The 20,172-nt window shown below is 32.8% G+C and overlaps 1 protein-coding gene and 1 long non-coding RNA gene across 3 annotated transcripts in view; one reads left to right on the top strand and one right to left on the bottom strand.

Annotated features, from left to right (window-relative positions):
• The window catches only part of LOC135126679 (A disintegrin and metalloproteinase with thrombospondin motifs 7), a 175,381-nt gene that overhangs the window by 69,249 nt on the left and 85,960 nt on the right, over positions 1-20,172 (top strand). The gene's annotated exons all lie outside the window — the stretch shown is intronic.
• Positions 10,658-12,196, bottom strand: LOC135126566 (uncharacterized). The gene is made up of 3 exons (XR_010280066.1): positions 12,125-12,196; positions 11,283-11,376; positions 10,658-11,178 (listed from the first exon to the last, which is right to left on the bottom strand). It is a non-coding gene; the product is annotated as an uncharacterized LOC135126566 (long non-coding RNA).

Genomic DNA, 20,172 nt, shown 5'->3' with positions numbered 1-20,172 from the left:
ACTAGTATAAAGTAGATATATTTGCAAATATTTTTAGATAAGTGTATCACACAACACCCATCTTATTGTATAACATAACATATTTCTCTACATGTCGCTTATATATTCGCCTTGATTTTTTATCACAAAACACTTTGAATTTATTTGAATGTTTGACTTCAGGTGCAAGAGAAGTCCTGACTACATAACTTTACATTACTTTTTTATTTTTAATGACACAAGTACATATACAGTAACAAATTCGTATTTTTATTTCTTAAGATATTATGTTCTATATACAATATTTATTCAAATGTTCAAATAGAAAGTTTATGTAAACGAAAATTGATTGTATCAGATTTTCTTGTAATGCCTCATACAGAGTATTTTGACTTTGAAATGATGCTAAATTACAAACATGAGAAACAAAGATATATAAAATTATTTAAAAATATAGATCTACTATTGCAACATTTATAAAGTTATTTTTATACACACTTTCCTCGTCGATAGAGCACTGCAAACATTACAGGTTTTCGAACATATTTTTCAGTAACGATCTATTTGAACATTAATTTGAGACAAAGCGCTCGATACAAATACTATTGCTCAATGATTATTATTATTGTAGATTTTTGTTTATCATACTGACAAGAAACTTTTTTTCCGTACACGCATTGTATTGAAAAATTAAACATTTGTGTTTGTACTTGTTGTTTGAAAAAATATATTAATAATACATCTACTGCTATTAGTCCTATTGTAAAAATTCTCATAATCAAGTGCTAATAATACTAGGTAGTAAGAAGAAAACAAAGGTATTGTGAAAACAGTTTTTTATTTTTGTCATTTTAAGGTAAATGAATCAATCAAATCCTTAAATAAGGTATAAGGAAACAGAACAAGTATTAAGACACAGTGCACCTGCAGTGGCAGTGGGCAATGTCGCCTACATTTGTGAGGTATATAAATTGTAGGATTCATAAAAGTAAGTACTAAACATGACGTAACAATTTGTAACGCAACAAGTTCAGATACTTAAACGAAAATTTTAATGTTTTGATAAAACTGAAGGCAGATTTAACGTGTGCTTCTAATGAATTCTATAAAAACTGTTACGTTTATCTGAAAAATTTTTCATAACATCCCAATGTTAACTTCCTTAATGTATAGTTCATTAAGTCCACTCGTAAGTAACAACTTTATATAGGTAGCTTATCACGTCTTTTTATGTAAATGTATACTGCTACAACGTTAAAATTCCTCGGGATTTAAAACACATCATTCCAGATAATGGATTATCTTAAATAATCGAGCTGCTGAAACTCTATCCTTAAAATAGACGTTCCTAGTTTATCGTAAATTAAATCTAGACAGACTATTATTTATTTATTTATTTTTCTTTGGTTGTAAATAATATGCAAACAAGAAACGAGAAGAAACGTAAAATTCTCTATAAAATTACTACCAACCCATTGTTGGAGTTACTTATGTTGCTACAGAAATCGCACAGTATAAAACTACTTTATTTTTTATTTAATGTAATATTCTTTCTTGTAATAATGTGGTCCTGATGCGAAAATAAAAATAGCTTTTTTCAATCTTAAACAAGAACATGATGTTACGTTTTGGCACACGGCTTAGTTTGATGTGATATACATGTAGTACAGAATTTATAATTTGCACACCAAATTCATTTTGTAAAATAAACCAATGAATCTGAAATCTTGAAAGGTTAAAGTGTGCTTTAATCAAGACTGAATTAATACTATATTTATTTAAGTATGCGTTAGTTTTCAAGAAAACACTGCATAATGTTTAAATTAATCAACACAAGAGACAACATATACCTACACTCACAGAAATTTGTTGTTTTTGTTTTTCTTTTATCGATGGTAAGCACAGTATACTCACAAACAAATATTTGTTAATGCATTTTGCTTCATTACATTAGCACAGGTCAAGTTTGGGATATTTTTAAAACCCTAGTCAATGACAACTAACTAATGTTGTGCCAATAAAAACACTTTCAAGACATCGTCATCGTCATAATTTTTTATTGAAATTTCACGCCTCCAGACGCGCTGCTACACTTCCTGACTACCTCGATAATTCGAGAGTCTCATGATTAGCATTTAAAATACCTTCTACTGCTGTTAATATTTCATTTTTAGGAAGTTGTAAAGCCATCAAATAATTTCGACATAAAAATGTCAAATAAAAGCTATAAAATTAATTTTTTCTAACGAGTCGAATCCGATTGGTAGGAATCGCCGTTTTATTTATTTTTTTACGCGATCCAGTCGACAGGAAATTGTTGAATCCTTTATTGGTAATTGAATAGCTGCCCACGGATTATTTGTATTAGTTTTTTAAGGCGAAATAGGTAGACGTGACGAGTTTACATTCCCACACAAAGAACAGTCAGTATAGACTCGAGAAGTCCGTAAAAATAAGATCATTACACTTTTAATTATCAATTAATACTGCATAAAAGTGTTTGATCTCATCCTATGTACCGTGCAATATTTAATTTCCTGTTTCTTTAGCGTTCACTGATGGTTAATGTAATGTAATACCTACCAAATTCCGAGAGGAGCCCTTTGTGAACATTTTTACGATTAATGAGTTGATGACGAAAATAATTTTTTAATTAAACTTATTACAAAGAAAAACTTTTGTGTGCCTTAAGGCCTAATAACAGCTGGTGATGTTTTTCGAATGATTTAAAAACGAACATTAGAGGGTATAACTGTAGAACAATAAATTAATTGTTTTTAATAGTAGAGCGGGTATAAATTTATAAAGTGTAATGACAACGTGTCTGGAAAGGAAACACCCATTCTCCGCCATTATTCATCTCGGATATAATTAAATGCAAGACAGACCAATCAATTTTAATTAAATAACACATATATCATGCCATATTTTAATAATTTGACGGCTCAAGTGCACCTGGATTTGTTATTTACCAATAGTTCTCCTACACTAATTACCGATTTCACTGTACTGTGAAAATTTACGATTTTCAAACTTAAATGCCAAAGATTTAATGTCCGGTTGAAAACATAACTTTAAATTTTTTAGATAGTGAACAAAGTTTCTTACATTTTTCATGTCATGTTGATAATGTCCCAGTGCAACAAGTCGTTATTAAAGACTTTGAGATTGTATTCTTAGTTAAGAAACAGGTAGGTTTTTTAATCAGATATATTAAAGCCACGTCTGTGCACTAATTAATAAGCTGTGTATGATGGATAAACAAATCAACAAGTCACAAATTCAGCTTTCGGCTTCATTGTGGTCTTGTCAAGTTTTTATTTATTTATCTTTTTGACGGAACTTGTTCTTAATTAGTTTGATCGGCAACGTTTAATATAGTTATTAATCAACAACCGCCTTTAATTATAAAATAACTGGATAAGGTTACATTTTTTCGATTTGGAATGATTTTGTGTAAAATAACGTACATGTATAATTTACCACATTTTTTTTCTGAACAGTGTCAAGGTAATTTCGAGATAAATAAAATTTAAGTTATACCTACTTATTCCTTTTTAAAATCTAAAATTTTGTTAAAAACTGCTGGAATAATAATTTTAATTCATAATGCTAATACTTTAGTGAAGAACGCAATCTATTATTTTTTTCGTTAAAAGTGTAAACTATTAAGAATAAAAGATTATTGTTATTAACGATAACATCAATAATGAAGGGAACTTTTTACGACGCTTGTAGATATACATCAAGTAAGATTTATTGATGTGCAAATATTCTGTTTTGTGTTAACATCATGTACAAGATAAAGGAAATTTGTATAAATATAAAATCATAAATATAAATTAAATGTGACAAAATATTTACATAAATTTTTGCGTGTTGACAATAGGTACCGAGGAGAATTTGGTAATTATAAATTTAATATGTAAACTTAAATGTCACCGTATAATTTTATTTTGAAATTTAATTTTTATTCAGATCTCGTTAAGAAGCAAACGATGTTACGAAATAACTTCGGTCCTTCAGCATTCACTTGTAATTCAAGTGGAAATTATGTGTTATTAAAAAAAAAGTGAGTCATTTTAGAAGAATCTATTTCCTTGGGTACTTAACTGCGATAATCTGTTTAATTTGTTGGCATTAAAATAAACCATCACGTGTAATATCCCGTACACCATGTGAGTTTTATTTTTGTTCGCTTTTAATCAGATACGAACGTTTTAAACTGCAAAAGGGACTAAATAAAATAAAATAAAAAAATGTTTTACTATGAATTTATAACTTATTTTTAGACACAAGGAAAATTGCGAATCTGAAAAATAATACAAAAAAAATGTGAATGTAAATTGGTTGTTAATTATAAGTAGTTAATTAGACCAAACACACACGAAAGTTGGATGTTTATAAAAATAATACGAAGGTTTAATATGAATAATAGATTACAAATATTTCAATTTTACAAAGTACACGTACAAATATAATAGCGAATAGTGTCTGTATTTAACAACAATACTTCAATAACAAAGATGAAGCTTGCAGTATAAATAATACAAGCTATTTTACGTCAACTCAATAATAAAAATGTTTTGAAGATGCTGATTATCTACCTATGTAAAAAAACATATTTTTTGTTAATTCTTTGCCTCAAATATGCTGATAGAATATTACCTAAATATTTTAAAAAACTAAAACGTTATTAGGTATTATGAAATTTTATTACTTCCCACGCGTGAGTAAGCTAAAGAAGTATTGTATCGAGTCGATCGGTGCGAAAAGTAGGTCTCTCCTTTCCGTCTGTCTGTCTGCCGTCTGCTGTCTGTCCGCATCTATGTTGATTTTAATTGACATATAATGTCCGAAACTAGTGGATCGACTGTTGTCAAATTTTCTGTATATATTAGGAGTTTCATGCAGATGTTTAAACGCTAACCAAAATTTGTTTGATCATCCCCACCAACAATGACATTATATTATTGCCAAGTTTTAAAATAGTAAATGTTATCTAAATTTTATAATTATATCCGTGTTGAGTTTTTACTTCAGGCATTTAGATTTTTGGAAAAAAAATTGTATAATAACATTTTCATTTTACAATTTAACTCTGAAATTGCAAAACCAACTGCTCTGAAATCTCAAACGTTTTAAGGTTATCGGAAGCAATCTAAATCCGTTTATTATACCTCCTAAAAATTGTGTGTTGTAAAAGAACACATTCCTACATATATGTGTGATTTATGAATCCATCTTGCCTCATTACCCTACACATGCAGATTTTTGTACAAAAATTCAAAATTTTATAACATGTTGCAATTTAACTTTGAAACTGCAAAATCACATGTTCTGGAATCTTGCAAACGTTTTCCTATTATCGTAAGCATAGTCAATCGTTAATCAAAATTTATCCGTTTATCCCCCGCTAAAAATGTTAATAACGTCATCTCAAAATTTTACTGAATAAATCTAAACTATGCGCAGTATCAAGAGTCGATACCTGTAGTTAATCAGTGCATTCATATTTTTAGAATTGCTTTTACAAGATGACTCAACAAAATTAATCAATGAAGCGAACTGTTTTATTGTCTATCATATTTTCCCGAAAATTTGACGATACAGTATGGCACCTATTCAAGTTCATACGATGCTTCTTTACTTTAACACTACGCACATATGTTTATTTTATCTTATACAGAGAGTTCATAAATGATCGAGAACCACGTGATCAAAAATGTATGCAACCAAACATACACAATTGGCAATAGTGCAGATTAATGTCCCTAAATTCATTGGCGTCACAAAGGAGTTAAGAATAAAAAAATAAAGCATTTCATAAATTGTTTTTATTTAGGTATTTACAATAAATGTTGAAAATGATTTCCTTCGTTAGCAATACACATATTAACTCTTCTTTTCATATTATCAAATACTCGTTGAAGAGTGTAAGGAGTTATATTTTCAATTTCATGGGTTATTGGTTGTTGCAGCTCATCAATGGTATGCAACCTATTTTTGAAAACATTGTTCTTCAAATGACCAAACAAAAAAAAATCCGGCGCGGTGAGATCTGGCGATCTTGGGGGCCACAGTCCTTGACTTATAATTCGATCGTCATAAACTTCCTGCAAGAAACGAAGTGTGCTTCCTGCTGTATGTGCCGTCGCTCCGTCTTGCTGAAAGTAACCATACTGGCATTCGTCATCATGCAGTTGTTCAAAAAAGGGTTGTAGAATATTAGTGCGATATCTTTCAGCATTCACCGTATCGTGAAAAAAAAATCGGTCCTATAATTCTTCTTCTTGAAATGGCTACCCAAACTCCAACTTTTATGGGATGCAAACTAGTTTCTACAAAAATATGAGGATTCTCAGTAGCCCATGTTCTATAATTTTGACTATTCACGTATCCACTCAAATGAAACCATGCCTCATCAGTGAAAAATGTTAAGTCTAATAAGGCATCATCATTTAAATTATTATTAAACCATTGGCAATAATTTATTCTTCGCTCAAAATCTGGTGGAAGTAATTCATGGACAACTGAAACTTTATACGGGTGCATGTGCAGAACTTTGTGTAGTGCTTTATGGCAACTTCCAACTGAAAGACCTGCAACAATTTAACTATTAAACTGTATCATAAAATCTCTTTAATTCTTATGAAAATATTTAACGCCTTTAAAAAATAAAAAATCTGACAACCAATCTTTACCTGTCTGTGCTGATAATTTTCGTATAGATTTATTTGGACTTTGTTCTAACCGATGCTGGATGTCTTCTGTAACTTCTTCAGTCAAAACAGTTTTTCTGCCAGTTGTCTTTCCTTTGCAAATACAATTTTTAGTCTCAAAACGATGAACAAGGACCCCCTTATGATTTGCAAATGTTTGATACCCAACATTGGCATCTGGAAAGGCTTCCGTAAATTGGTCAATACACGACTGCAGTGAATAAGACCAGGTTCCGTCTGGGTTTCGGGTTCCACTTCGAAAGTGAGCCATCAGAATGAAAGCATCCTGTTTGGGTGTGAAAACCATTGTTAAACAACAAGTTTTCCTGAAAATGTCAAAGTAAACGTACTTAATTTTATATAGACATTTGGTGTGAAACTTCACACAACGCACCATTCGCCTTCGCACAAACCATTTCCACAGAACTCTTCTGCAGCACCCCCTGAACACGTTTCTAACCTTCAGATGTGTATAAATGACACCTTGTGTCAGAAAAACATATTCAGTGTTCGCACCCTATAGTTGCGGCCGATATACGCCATATACTGCACACGCAATTTAACTGACACCAATTCCAACAACTAAATGATCACGGAGCAAGAAGTTCCACGTTAAAGAGTATGTTTGTGATGGGGTGTATGGCGCGAGGGGATAGTCTGTGGGCGCGAAGAACCCGTGTGTCTATTAAAAATCAGACATTACCCTTCCGCGCATCCGCGCGTTGGTGACTGTAAAAAGTTAGGTTATATTAGCAACGGCTGATATTAAAGAGTAAAGGAATGCAAAATTTAACAATTTTTTGTGGCACTACATTTGAAGGTGAGGAACGTGATCAGGGGGTGCTCTAGAAGAGTTTTGTGCAAACAGTTTGTGTGAAATCGAACAGTGCCTGCGTTTTGTAAAATTTTACCAAATTTGATTACGTACCACACAGTTGTTAATTTCAAGTAGTTAGTTCTGAAAAGAACTGATTTGTATGTAAGTAAACAATTAGAAAACACTAAAAACAGAACGAGAATGGGAATTATTACTACAAGGACGCTACTGATCGTAAATGACACTAATGGCAGATAAACGATAACAATTTAGTAAAAATAATTGATCATTAATCAATAATGCCAATCGATTTTTTAGTTACAAATAATTAACTGGTCACGTGGTTCTCGATCATTAATGAACTCTCTGTATCATCATAAAAAAATAATTGTATTTACTTGACTGTACTTTAGGTTCGAGGGAAGTTCTGTAGAAATAATCTTCGACCAATTTTTACTTCCCGAGCGTAAGCAAAGGAAGTATTGTAATCGAGTCCGTCGGCCGACTCTCCACTTTTACGTTTTCTCAATCTTTCATGACCCCTAGAGGACGAAGAAATAGGTCTCCCGTTTCCGTCTGTCTGTCCGTCTGTTCGTCTGTCCGTCTGTCCGTCTGTCCATCTGTCCGTCTGTCTGCCGTCCCGGATTTTTATTAATAGCCAAACAAAGTGAAACAGCTAACTGTAAACGTGCACGCGCCCACAAAGCAAAACGAATGATGCTTAGATCCTATAAAGATCCCATTATAGTTAGTACCACAATAAACATTTCCAAGACGTTATTATGGCTTAATTTCGGTGTGTTGGTATGGATTTTAAATGCTTTAATTTAAAAGTCAACTACTATCCCCAGCTGTAGAAAACAACTACAAATATTCATTGAAGACCTTGAAATCCTCAACTAAGTAAGAGAAGTGTTTGAGATATATTAACTTCAGGACAGCAAGTGTCATACTTAAAAATTCCCAACAAAAAAAATTAACCCTTAAAAAGTCTGAAATTGGTTAAGATTCGCTGCGAAGGTTGTCGTGCTGTCCCCCATCTTCGCTCGAACAGATCTAATTCCTACACCAACAGCATTATGATCTGATGATGTTGAAATGACTAAAGTAATTAACATCATACATAGGTAAGAATCACCCGATTAAACCAGCTGTCAAACAAAAAAACGAATTGAAATCGCTTTGTCCGTTTGGAAGCTACAGAGCCACAGACAGACACACAGACAAACCAACACAGACTTCGAAGTTATGTTAGAATACTCCTCTTTTTGCACTGTAGGCTAATAAAATGAAGTCTCTCAGTTGAGATGCCTCTAACCAGTTCACACATCTTAAGTCGTCTATCGGCCAAAACCATATTATGAGCTTTACCAATGGTTTCTGGTTTTTTTTTCCTGCGCCTAAACTCATTAACTCTTAACACATTAAGAGTATGAATCCTTCCATGTAGGAAATATTCCTTCATGGATTTCTTTCGCAGTTTTTACTTCCAAAAAGAAGTACTGAATCATACTACGAATTATAATTTTATCAATTTTTAAATATCACTCGACACACTAGTATTCATTTATTTCCGAAACACAGAATTACTAACAGACTTGACATTATAGAATTATAGAAAACCTACAAAAAATCTACATATGCAGTTATTGTTTTTCTTTTTTCATTTCCAAAACTATGCGAACCAAGGTATTCATTAAATTACCGCCGTAAAAACCTTCCCGATTAAACCAGCTGTCAAACAATAAACCGCATTGAAATCGGTTCATCCATTTGGAACTACGGCGCAACACACAGAGACACAGACATCAGTTGATGATTTTGAAATGACTGAAATGATTATCACCAAACATAGCTAAGAAACTATCCCGATTAAACCAGTTTTCAACTAAAAGAAACTGCATTTAAATATTCGTTTGGGACCTACAGTGTCACAGACAAATACGTAGACAGACAAAGGCTTCAAACATAAAAATGGTAAAAGTGATTATCATCAAACGTAGCTAAGAAGCATCTCGGTGAAACCAGCTTTCACACAAAAAAACTACACTGAAATCCGGTCATCTTTTGAGGAGCTACGGTGCTACAGACACCCACAGAGACAAAGGAATTCAAAGTTATAACACCCCTCTTTTTCAGTCGGGGTTCAAAATACTGATCATTATGTTTATTGATTTTTTGCGAATGTAAAGTATGTTCTATAGCATATACTGTAGAATAGGATTAGATAAATATTGTTCAGATGTACAACACAACATAAGAAGTTCTAGTTTTTTCTAGTATAACTTCTTTCTTATTAGACATTATTTCAAGTGACCAAATTTCGGCGTGTTGAATCCTTAGTGTATTTTCTTTATTCATTCTGATTTTTAAAATTATAGTCTGTCAAAGATGTCTCAAAAAAAGTCAAGAATTAAAGTATCTAATAATATAATTTTATTATTTAAACCAGAAACGCCTTATCTGATTTTCCTGTGACTCTGGGAACACAACACTGTGATCATTAAAATTACACTATACTTATTATTGCCCCTGCAAAAAAGCGATGATATCACCATAAAATTTTCTAATGAAAATCGTACGACACCAAACACTGGCCACTAAGAGGACACAATTCAGTACGGTTACCATAGTAATACAAAATAAAAAACAAGTGGAAATTTTTTCAGCCAACCAAAATCAAAAACTGGATTTTTTATTATGCATCATGAATAGAGAAATAGTATTTATTAAAATGAAATACACAATTATTATAACTAATAATTTGTTGGAGATTGTTAAAAATACTTATATTAACCACGGTTGCAAAGCCACTTCTAGACCTCGCGCTTCAGAGCCCTCGACGCTGCGCGTCTCGGTTTCTAATTTGCGCTCTGTCTAGAATGCTTGGTTTTGCAACCTTGGCTAATAATATACTATTATGTTTGACTCAATCATAATGATGTCATTTATGACACTTCCAACAGTCCATACCACTTTTTTTGGACTGTAAAGTAATTTGGACTGCAACTCAAAACGATTTATTCAAACAAAAAAAATGGACAATATTTATATCTAACATTACAACTTACAACGTTTCTTAACTTATTTTTGTTACAATAATGGTTAATATTAATAACACAATTTGTGTTGTTGATAATATTGAATCCAGACGATGATGCATTTTCTGTTATTTCTTTGTTTCTAGAATTTATTACTGAATCCCCTAATGATTCTTCCGTTGTACCTAATATTGTTGAAGCAACATTAGTTTCTGAACTTTCTGACTAGTCGATGTAGCCTTCAACCACTGCCGATGACCGCCATCCACCATGTGTCTTAATACCTTCCATACTGGTTCCAGCATTTGCCAGAATGCTAGCAGAAGTACGACGGAAGCAGCGACTGGTATATGCTGAAGGATTTTCTAAGCTGAGAAATCTGGCTACTACATTTGGTACACTTGCAATTTTATGCACTCCCACAGGTTGTACTGTGCATTTTCGTTTAACGTAATTAACAAAAAAACGATTATGAGGTGTTTAAACGATCTCTCAGTTTTTTTTTTTGTTTTCACAAGCTTGACCAAGAAATGAGTGTTATGGTCTTCGACACTGTGGTTTTCAGGGAAATTAGCTTTTGCCGTCTAGTAGCACCGACCACTCCAAAAATTAAAATTACCTACAATTTATTAGAAAATTAAGATCCAAGTATCCTAGTTGTTACTCATCTTTCAAAGTTACTATCTACCACCATAATACATCGACTGCCTTAAAACCCCTTACCTGGCCAAATGGTATTTTGGTTACGAGGTTTTTTCAAAAGTACCGAACACCTGAAGAGAACGAGTAGCACCAACACAGGAAACATTGACGTGGGCTGAAAAGGCAGAACATGTAACATCGCAAAACAGCAAATTAGTGGAGACTCCGGTAAAAAGCACTGAACTTTCCACGGCTGTGAATTTCTCGATATTCCACTTAAACATGCAGTGCTTAAGGAACAAGGTGAATCAACTATTATTGTTCTTGGACAAAGATGATTACGATATACTTTGTTTATCTGAACACTGGCTCAAGAGTGAAGATCTTATCGATATAAATTTGGAAAAATATATTCTAACTAATTTCTTTTGTAGATGTTCATTCGTCCACGGAGGTGTGGCTATTTATATTAAAAAACATATATCCTTTTGCCAATTGGACTTAAATGACTTTTGCGTGAAAATACATGCTGAGTTCTGTGGTATATACGTTAAATTCTTAGACTTAATAGTAATTACGGTTTATAGATCTACAAATGGAGTAATGGAAATCTTTCTTGAAAAATTAGAGAGCTTACTAACTATGATTTTTAAAAAATACAAAAACATAATTTTAGTCGGTGACTTCAATGTTGACTTTAAAACATCTTCGAATGTACTGTCTGAACTCAAATTGCTGTTATACACTTTTAACATTCTTCCCACTATTTCGGATTATACGAGAGTTAGTAAACACTCTAAAAGTTGTGTAGATAACATCTTAACGAATGTTGTAGAGGAGTATGAGACGAGCGTTACTGAACTTGTCCTCTCGGATCATTATGGTCAATACATGAACTAAAACTAAATATCATTAATGTATACCTCCCTCCAGGGTCTCCGACTGAATGTTATGATGTTATTTTTGAGTATTTAGAAAACAACTGCCTGTTATCTTCTAATACAGTTATTGTGGGTGACTTCAACATCCCGCAATATTACGTCCAAATGGTACTTAATAAAGCTTTAAACTACATATCGGGCTCGTCTATCTTTCTACGTGACTTTCTAAATGTCAACAACTTGCGACAATGTAACTTTGTTCTAAATTCCAATACAAGACTACTGGATTTGGTGCTAATTTCTGATAACCTCAACTGCACAGTATCTCGTAACGAGAACCCACTGGTAACGGAAAACCAGCATCATCCTTCGTTATCTCTAACTCTCGGTATCCCTATGTCTAAAAGTAAAGATAACAAATTCGTAACAGCAAACAACTGCATCAAATATAATTTTCGCAGAGGTGACTATAACGGATTATATAGTGCACTGTGTAATATTGACTGGTTTCGTCTGATGGTAATTACAAATGTTAATGAAGCTCTTGACTCTTTTTACGATGAAATATTTAACTTATTTAATACCTATATTCCAAAAAGTACTGTCCGTACATCTTCCTACCCAATGTGGTTTACACCTACTATTATTGACCTCGTTAAGAAGAAGCAGCAATTGTGGAAACGTTTTAAAAAATTTGGATATGAAAGAGATTTAATGCAAGTCAATTCACTCAGAAAACGTATTAAGAATGATATTAAAAAGGAATACACAAATTTCGTATCTCTCGCTGAACACAATATTAAAGGTGATCCTAAAAACCTGTGGAAGTATATCAACCTAAAAAAAAATAATACAAGTATTCCTGGTAATATGTATTATCAAGAGACCGAGTTAACAGATTCACAGGCAATAGTGAATCACTTCGCAGATTACTTTAGTTCTGTCTTTACTTGTGATAATTCTCACAGTGATTCTGTGTTCGTCTGTGATAAGGGTAGTGATATAACTAACGTTTTACATAACTTTGTGATTTCCGACTGTGATATAAATCGTGCTGTGAAGAAAATGAAGCCCAATCTCACCATGGGTCCTGACGGGGTGCCAGCGTTCTTCATCAAGGATTGTGTCACATGCTTACTTCAGCCTTTGTGTTTTTTGTTTAATTTAATTATTTGTAAAGCTACTTTTCCTGATCGTTGGAAAACTGCTAAGGTTGTTCCTGTGTATAAAAGTGGTGACAAACACAATATACAAAACTACAGACCCATTGCTATCATATCGAATTTTTCGAAGTTGTTCGAATCCATCCTATCGAACGTTCTGTATCACCATGTATCACCCATGATCAGTACTTGTCAGCATGGATTTATAAAGGGTAGATCGACATCCACTAACCTTTGCGAATATGTCCAATTTATATCTAACGCGCTTGAAGCAAGAACCCAAGTTGATGTTATATACACAGACTTGTCAAAGGCGTTCGACACTGTTAAACATGATGTTCTTATTAATAAGCTTTTGTCTTTTGGTATATGTAATAACTTATTAAATTTATTCAGATCGTTATTGCTAAATCGTGAACAATATGTCGAATATCGTGGTTTTCGTTCCTACAACTATCTTACTTCTAGTGGTGTTACACAGGGTTCAAACTTGGGACCTATTCTGTTTGTAATCTTCTTTAATGATGTATTCTTACAATTTAAATGTCAGGTCTTCGTATACGCTGATGACTTAAAAGTAGCGAATTGTATCTCTAACCTTGATGACTGTCGTACCTTACAATCTGATTTAAATAATTTTAAAGTGTGGTGTGATAACAACGGTCAAATAATCAATTACAAAAAATGCAAACTTATAAGATTTACTAGGTCAAACACAAACATTCTGTATCAATATATGTTAAACAATACTGAAATTGTTACAGTCAGTCAAATAAAAGACCTTGGTGTCATTGTAGATTCGCAGTTGTCCTTCGTGCCACATATAAACTATATTACTGATCATGCTATGAAAATATCTGGTTTTATCTATAGAAACACCCTGCATTTCACTAATATTGATGTTTTACTCTCTCTTTACTTTGCGTACGTGAGATCCAAATTAGAATATTGTTCCATGGTATGGGATCCGTTGTATAATGTTCACATTAATAACTTAGAACGTATTCAACGGAAGTATTGTAAGCGACTTTATTTTATTAAGTGCGGTGTTTATCCTGTAAGATCATTCAGTCATCCAGTATTATTATCGGCTTTTGGCTTGTGCTCATTAAAAGCAAGAAGAACTTTCGCAAATGTATTATTTTTATTTAAATTAATTAATGGCGTTATTAGTTGTAGTAGTCTTGTTAATCAGATCAAATTTCATGTGCCTAGATTAAATTCCCGTTGTCCATTAACTTTTGCTCTTAGCATTTGTCAAATAAATCAGCACATGAATGCCCCACTAAATAATATGTGTCGGTGTTATAATGGCATACCGGAGGTCGATATATTTACGTACGATATTAAAAAATTTTGTTCACAATGTAAAAGCATCCTTGGTTGTTAGTTTGTAGTTTTATGTGTTACTATTTTGCTAAGTCTTCTTTATATTTATATATGTCTTCTATATTGATATTGATATTTTGTATTTTGTATTTATATAACTCTTACATTAATCCTGTTAGACACTAATGTCTGTTGGATATTAATAATATATTTATTTATTTATTTATTTAATACATTAAGATGCAAATACACTCTTCTCAGTATAAACCCATTACGTGGACGAGACCTATCACTGATGTTGGGATAGCAAAGCTTCGACAGTCTTTGCTTGAAGTCGATTGGAGTATTTTCTGTAGGCCTTTATTAGATGTCAACGCTGCAAGCTCAGTTATAGTTGGTACGCTCTCCCAACTTATAAACGAACATCTTCCCCTGAAAAAGTGCAAAAATGACCAGTCGCAGATTGCTCCATGGTTTAGTAAAGAGCTTAGGCAGTTTAGAGACACTTTGAGCGCCGTAAAAATCGTAAGTGATAATAAATTAATAAATGAGACAAAGAAAAAAGCGTACGACTCATATATAGAGCGGGCCAGCTCCGTGTCGAAGGGTGCTTGGCGACTAATAAATCACGAACGAAACAAAAAACAACATATTACTGGAAGTGCGATCTCAAGTGAGAAATTTAACCTGCACTTTACGTCTCTCCCAGAATCAATCGTTAAAAATCTTCCACCAGTAGCGGGCACACCAGGTGAATATATGTCAAGTAGGCCCTCCCCTGCTGGCTCATTTTTTCTTGTACCCACAACGATGGATGAATTGATCTCGACGGCAAATTCTCTAAAGAATACAAACTCTTTTGATGTCTACAATCTAAACACCAAAATAATAAAAAAAACTATCAATATCTACGCGAAGCCTCTCTGTAAACTTATAAATGCATGTTTTTCTCAGGGAGTCTTTCCAGATGCTATGAAAAAGTCAAGAGTAGTCCCAATTTTCAAAAATGGTGATCCACAGAACGTGAACAACTATCGCCCGATCTCCATAATACCGATTTTAGGTAAACTAATTGAAATACTTGTTAAAGTTAGGCTCTCGAACTTTTTATCAAAAAATAAAACACTCAACAATATCCAGTTTGGTTTTACATCTGGAAAGTCGACAATAGACGCTGTTTTAACTGTAATTGAGGGTATTGTTGAGGGTTTTGAGGAGAACATGCACACCTCCTTGGTCTGCTTTGACCTCAGCAAGGCCTTTGATTGTGTCGATCATGGAAACCTTCTCGAAAAATTGGCACACTATGGAATTCGGGGAACTACTTGGTCATTTTTCGAATCGTACTTGGGAGACAGACAACAAAAAGTTGTTGTTGCCAATGAAGAGTCACTATATCGTAACGTGAAATATGGCGTACCGCAGGGATCCGTCCTGGGACCACTATTGTTTCTGTTAATGATAAACGATTTAGACGACGCAATTCTGTTCGCAGATGATACCACCAGTATAGTCTCTGATAAGGATCCAATTAGACTTAAAGAACTAATAAACGAAAGGAAACAGAATATAGAAACTTGGTTCAATACAAATGGACTATGTCTTAACAAGAATAAGACGCAGGAATTATTCCTATCGACAAATCCCACTTTGCTAAATGGAAAAAATATTAAACTCCTAGGTATAACGATAGACGATGGTTTAAACTGGCAAGCACACATCAACCAAGTTTCTTCAAAATTAGCTAGCACCATTTTTCTCCTGAGAAAATTACGACCCTTACTGAGCTTCAGTTTACTCCTTTCAGCCTATCACGCTCTGTTCCAGTCTCGTCTTATGTATGGTATATTGATTTGGGGAAGTAGTAGTTATGCGATTAAAATATTCCGACTCCAAAAACGAGCGGTCAGAATTCTTGCAAATGCCAGCTTACGTGACCATTGCAAGCCCTTGTTCCTAAAATACGGCATCTTAACATTTCCATGTCTTTACATCATTAGTATGCTAATTGAAATCCATAAGAAGAAGAAAACGATGGTTAAAAATTCAGATGTTCATTCGTATAATACTAGACAAGCTCAGCACATCAAAACTGCTAAATACAAATTCACAAAATCCGTTAAAAACTCCTTGGACATAAGTATGTATAATAATCTCCCAGAATCATATAAAAACCTTCCACTGACAACGTTCAAACACAAAATAACGAAACATTGTAAAATGCACAATTTTTACTCGGTAGATGAATACAAACAAACACCTCCTATTCATTTATAAAGTATGTGTCTATCTTAAATAGTTACATGTGGAGGTTTTTGTTGGACGTTATTAGGTCTTGCCTTTCACAAATTCCATGTAGATATTGTAAAAAATTTGTTTTGGTGTATGTTGACGTGTACGAAAACAGTGTTATATGTTTATATGTACAAATAAATATGTTATGTTAAGTTATGTTATTAAGTTAGATGCTTGTATTCGAAATTACGCTTAACCTTGTTTAACAAATGTTTCTTGTCATCAGCTTGTGTTAGAAAGGATTTTTTTGGCTTATGATCTTTTCTTTTAAGATAAAGAATGAGACCAGAAAATCGACTAATATCTATACCCTCTTGCAAATTTATTGTGGACCGAAGCATAGAGTACTTCGTCCACAGGGAAGACCTTTTGAAGGATACTAGTTCACTATTAAAATATGCTGACAGGTTATCTTCGGTGGTTTTAATAATCTTGTTCTTTGTACACCAGAGCCGGTATGTCTTGTACGCATTTTCATACAAAATTTTGATTTCTTCGGCAGCAGTTCTTCTCTTGCTTTTGAAGCAATATTCTGAATCTCGTCAGGAACTTCAGGATAGTTCTATTGAACTAATTTCTTTTTCAAAGTTCAACAAATTTATACAGTTAATTGGCAATTAAAAAAAAAACAATTATTTGTCAAATAATTTGCTGTGTGTGTGACAACAGCAATGTCTACTGAAATTTATTAATCATTTTTAAATGGAGATGAACAAGTTGCAAAAAAAAAATATTCTGTTGAGTCAAACATAAAGCTAAGGTATGTATGTCACATGTAGATAATGCTTTTTATTAGACTTGCCCTTTTATTTATCTCGCTCGCTTGGCTCGCTCGACCTAAAAGGACGCGTCCAATAACTCTATGCATTATGTGCTAGTAACATAAATAGCTATTATGACATCTTGATTAGAGATGTACCGACTACAGTCGGCCGACTAGTCGGCTTTGTCAAAACCGGTTAAAATTAGTTTAATAGACCGAAAATTGGTGTCAAAGTGTAGATAATCTTCCGCTAGTTACGATTCTGAAATCGCCGTCACGATATATGGTCCAAAAAACACGCAAAGCGAATTCAAAATTTCCAAAAATTTTCCAAAAAAGTGGTTAAAATTGGTTAAGTATTGTATAAACTGCCCTAAATTGTGTTATTCTTTATTTTTGTACTGAGTTACTACAAAAAATTAAATGTTAAAATTATCCAAAAAAATTTAACACATTTTTTGGAAAAAAAAGAAACTTCAGTTATTCCTTTTATTAAAATAAAACAAGTTTTTAAGGTAGTCAGAGAAATAGAAAAAAAAAACCCACTGTCTGTTGCATTTATAAACAGTCGGCCGACTGTAGTCGGTAGGTACATCTCTAATCTTGATGCATTAATTTGAAAGAAGTCGTCCAAATGGAGATAGTCTGTGTGCTACACGATTTTCTTACCAAATCTGCCCTCGTGCAATGATTGATTCTCTGAAATTTTTTCTTCTGTATTCCAATAATGTAGTTGGGCCCTCGTGTTCCACTCGGGCTAATTAATACATTATGTTCGAGCCACCTGCACGGCGGCTCTCTCACCCGACTGCAGCGAATTTCTTAATCACCCAATGTGAGGGTGCGGCACCCTTTTGTGGGGCCAAGTCTTTATAATTAGGTATAGTTTGTAAAAATAGGAGAGTAAGAATTTGGACTTGAGATTGTTAACATCGTACAAATATACATATTCAAGCGCCACCGTATTTTTATTGTATTTATTACAATTGGTCCTTCGAGTTATCGCAACACATTATTTGAATATATTCGAAAAAATTTCCGGAAACAATCATTGCACTTTGGAGATTATAAGTGAAAACCTCACTTGAAATGCTTGACTCCCTACTTAACGTGTATCTTGACTTACGAAACCTGGATAGTGAGCTGTCGTTTCCATAGTTATATGATATATACCTACCTCTATCGGATTTAATGAAATTATACCGTATGATCTAAAAGATTTTAGATAAAGAGAAGTTGTGATAATACACGTAAGACTGTCCTATTTATTTCCAATAAATATTAGCTCTCTATCACAACTTTTGAATAATAGGTATATTAATTGGTATTTTTTGAATAAAACTCCTTAACATCTCTGACAAAAAACAAACAAATGTAATTCTGCATGAAGGCTGACCCAAAAAAAAGGGTTGATATACTTAACGTTTAATTTTTTCTCAAAATGCATTCATTTCAATTTTGTTAATAACAGTACATTTATTTAAATATCCGAGCTATAATACTAACAAATAAAACAAACGTCAAAAGAACAAATTCATAGTTTTAATAAAAATTAAATTTTATCATTATTAGAGCTATTATATCTTGGGCTCTTAGATGAATGCCAAGTAGGAGGATTGTTATAATATTTTGTTAAAAATTACTTTCACCGCTAACCATTTTACTGCCACGTGATTCATTTACTACACCTAAAGCATTCGTACAAGTTTAGATTTAGATCCTACTACTGGGCCCAAACATATCAAGTCCTACTGTCAGCAATTTTCCGTATTCCTGTAAGATTGTCTTCAGCTTCACACATTATTATTAATGATAATTTATTATTGTGAAACTTTAAACTACAAAAGTAACAGTCTGATATTTGTCGTGCCATTCCCGACAAAATTCTCATAAATTTAAAAAATTCAAATTTTTGTTTTAAAATGGAAAAAAGGAAGCAAAGTAGAAAAACAGTATAAAATAAACGTTTCATAAGACATTTTAAAGCACTCACCGTATTTTGGGATTCGTACTCTAAATAATAGCATTTCCTGAAATTTGTTTTTAAAATACTGTTATATAATTCTTTGATTCCCGAAGTAATTACGTAAAAAAGGACAAAACAAAAAGTAAAAATCATTATATGTATTTAAATTTAAAATGGCATTATTAAAAAAAATATTATTCTGTTAATGATACCTAATATAGACAATTAAATAGTGTATTTAATATACGGAAAGTGAAAAATTGGAAAAACGTTTAGTGGGGTGCCTTGATATGACCGCTAGCTGTATGCAATCGCGATGCAAAGAGACGATCAATAGAATTAGCATGTTTTATTTACAGATTTCTATAGTCGTAACTTTTCCACAACGCTAATGCTGCAATGAAACATCACCTTTTAGATTAACGTACGTCAGTGTCACATTACGCCTATCCCATAAAAACAAAACTCGTGTCTCTAAATATCATATCTACTGTTAAAATTTTGCAGTCTCAGTTTTATTTTAAAACCTGACATATTGTTTATCTACAAACAGATCTACGTCTACATTAATTTA

This window comes from Zophobas morio, unplaced genomic scaffold (assembly GCF_036711695.1).
Source record: "Zophobas morio isolate AGI-343-1 ecotype UQ-CSIRO unplaced genomic scaffold, CSIRO_AGI_Zmor_V1 ptg000011l, whole genome shotgun sequence".
Classification (NCBI taxonomy): Eukaryota; Metazoa; Arthropoda; class Insecta; order Coleoptera; family Tenebrionidae; genus Zophobas; species Zophobas morio.
The sequence above is the reverse complement of the archived record's forward strand: the minus strand, read 5'-3'. Positions and strand labels throughout refer to the sequence as shown.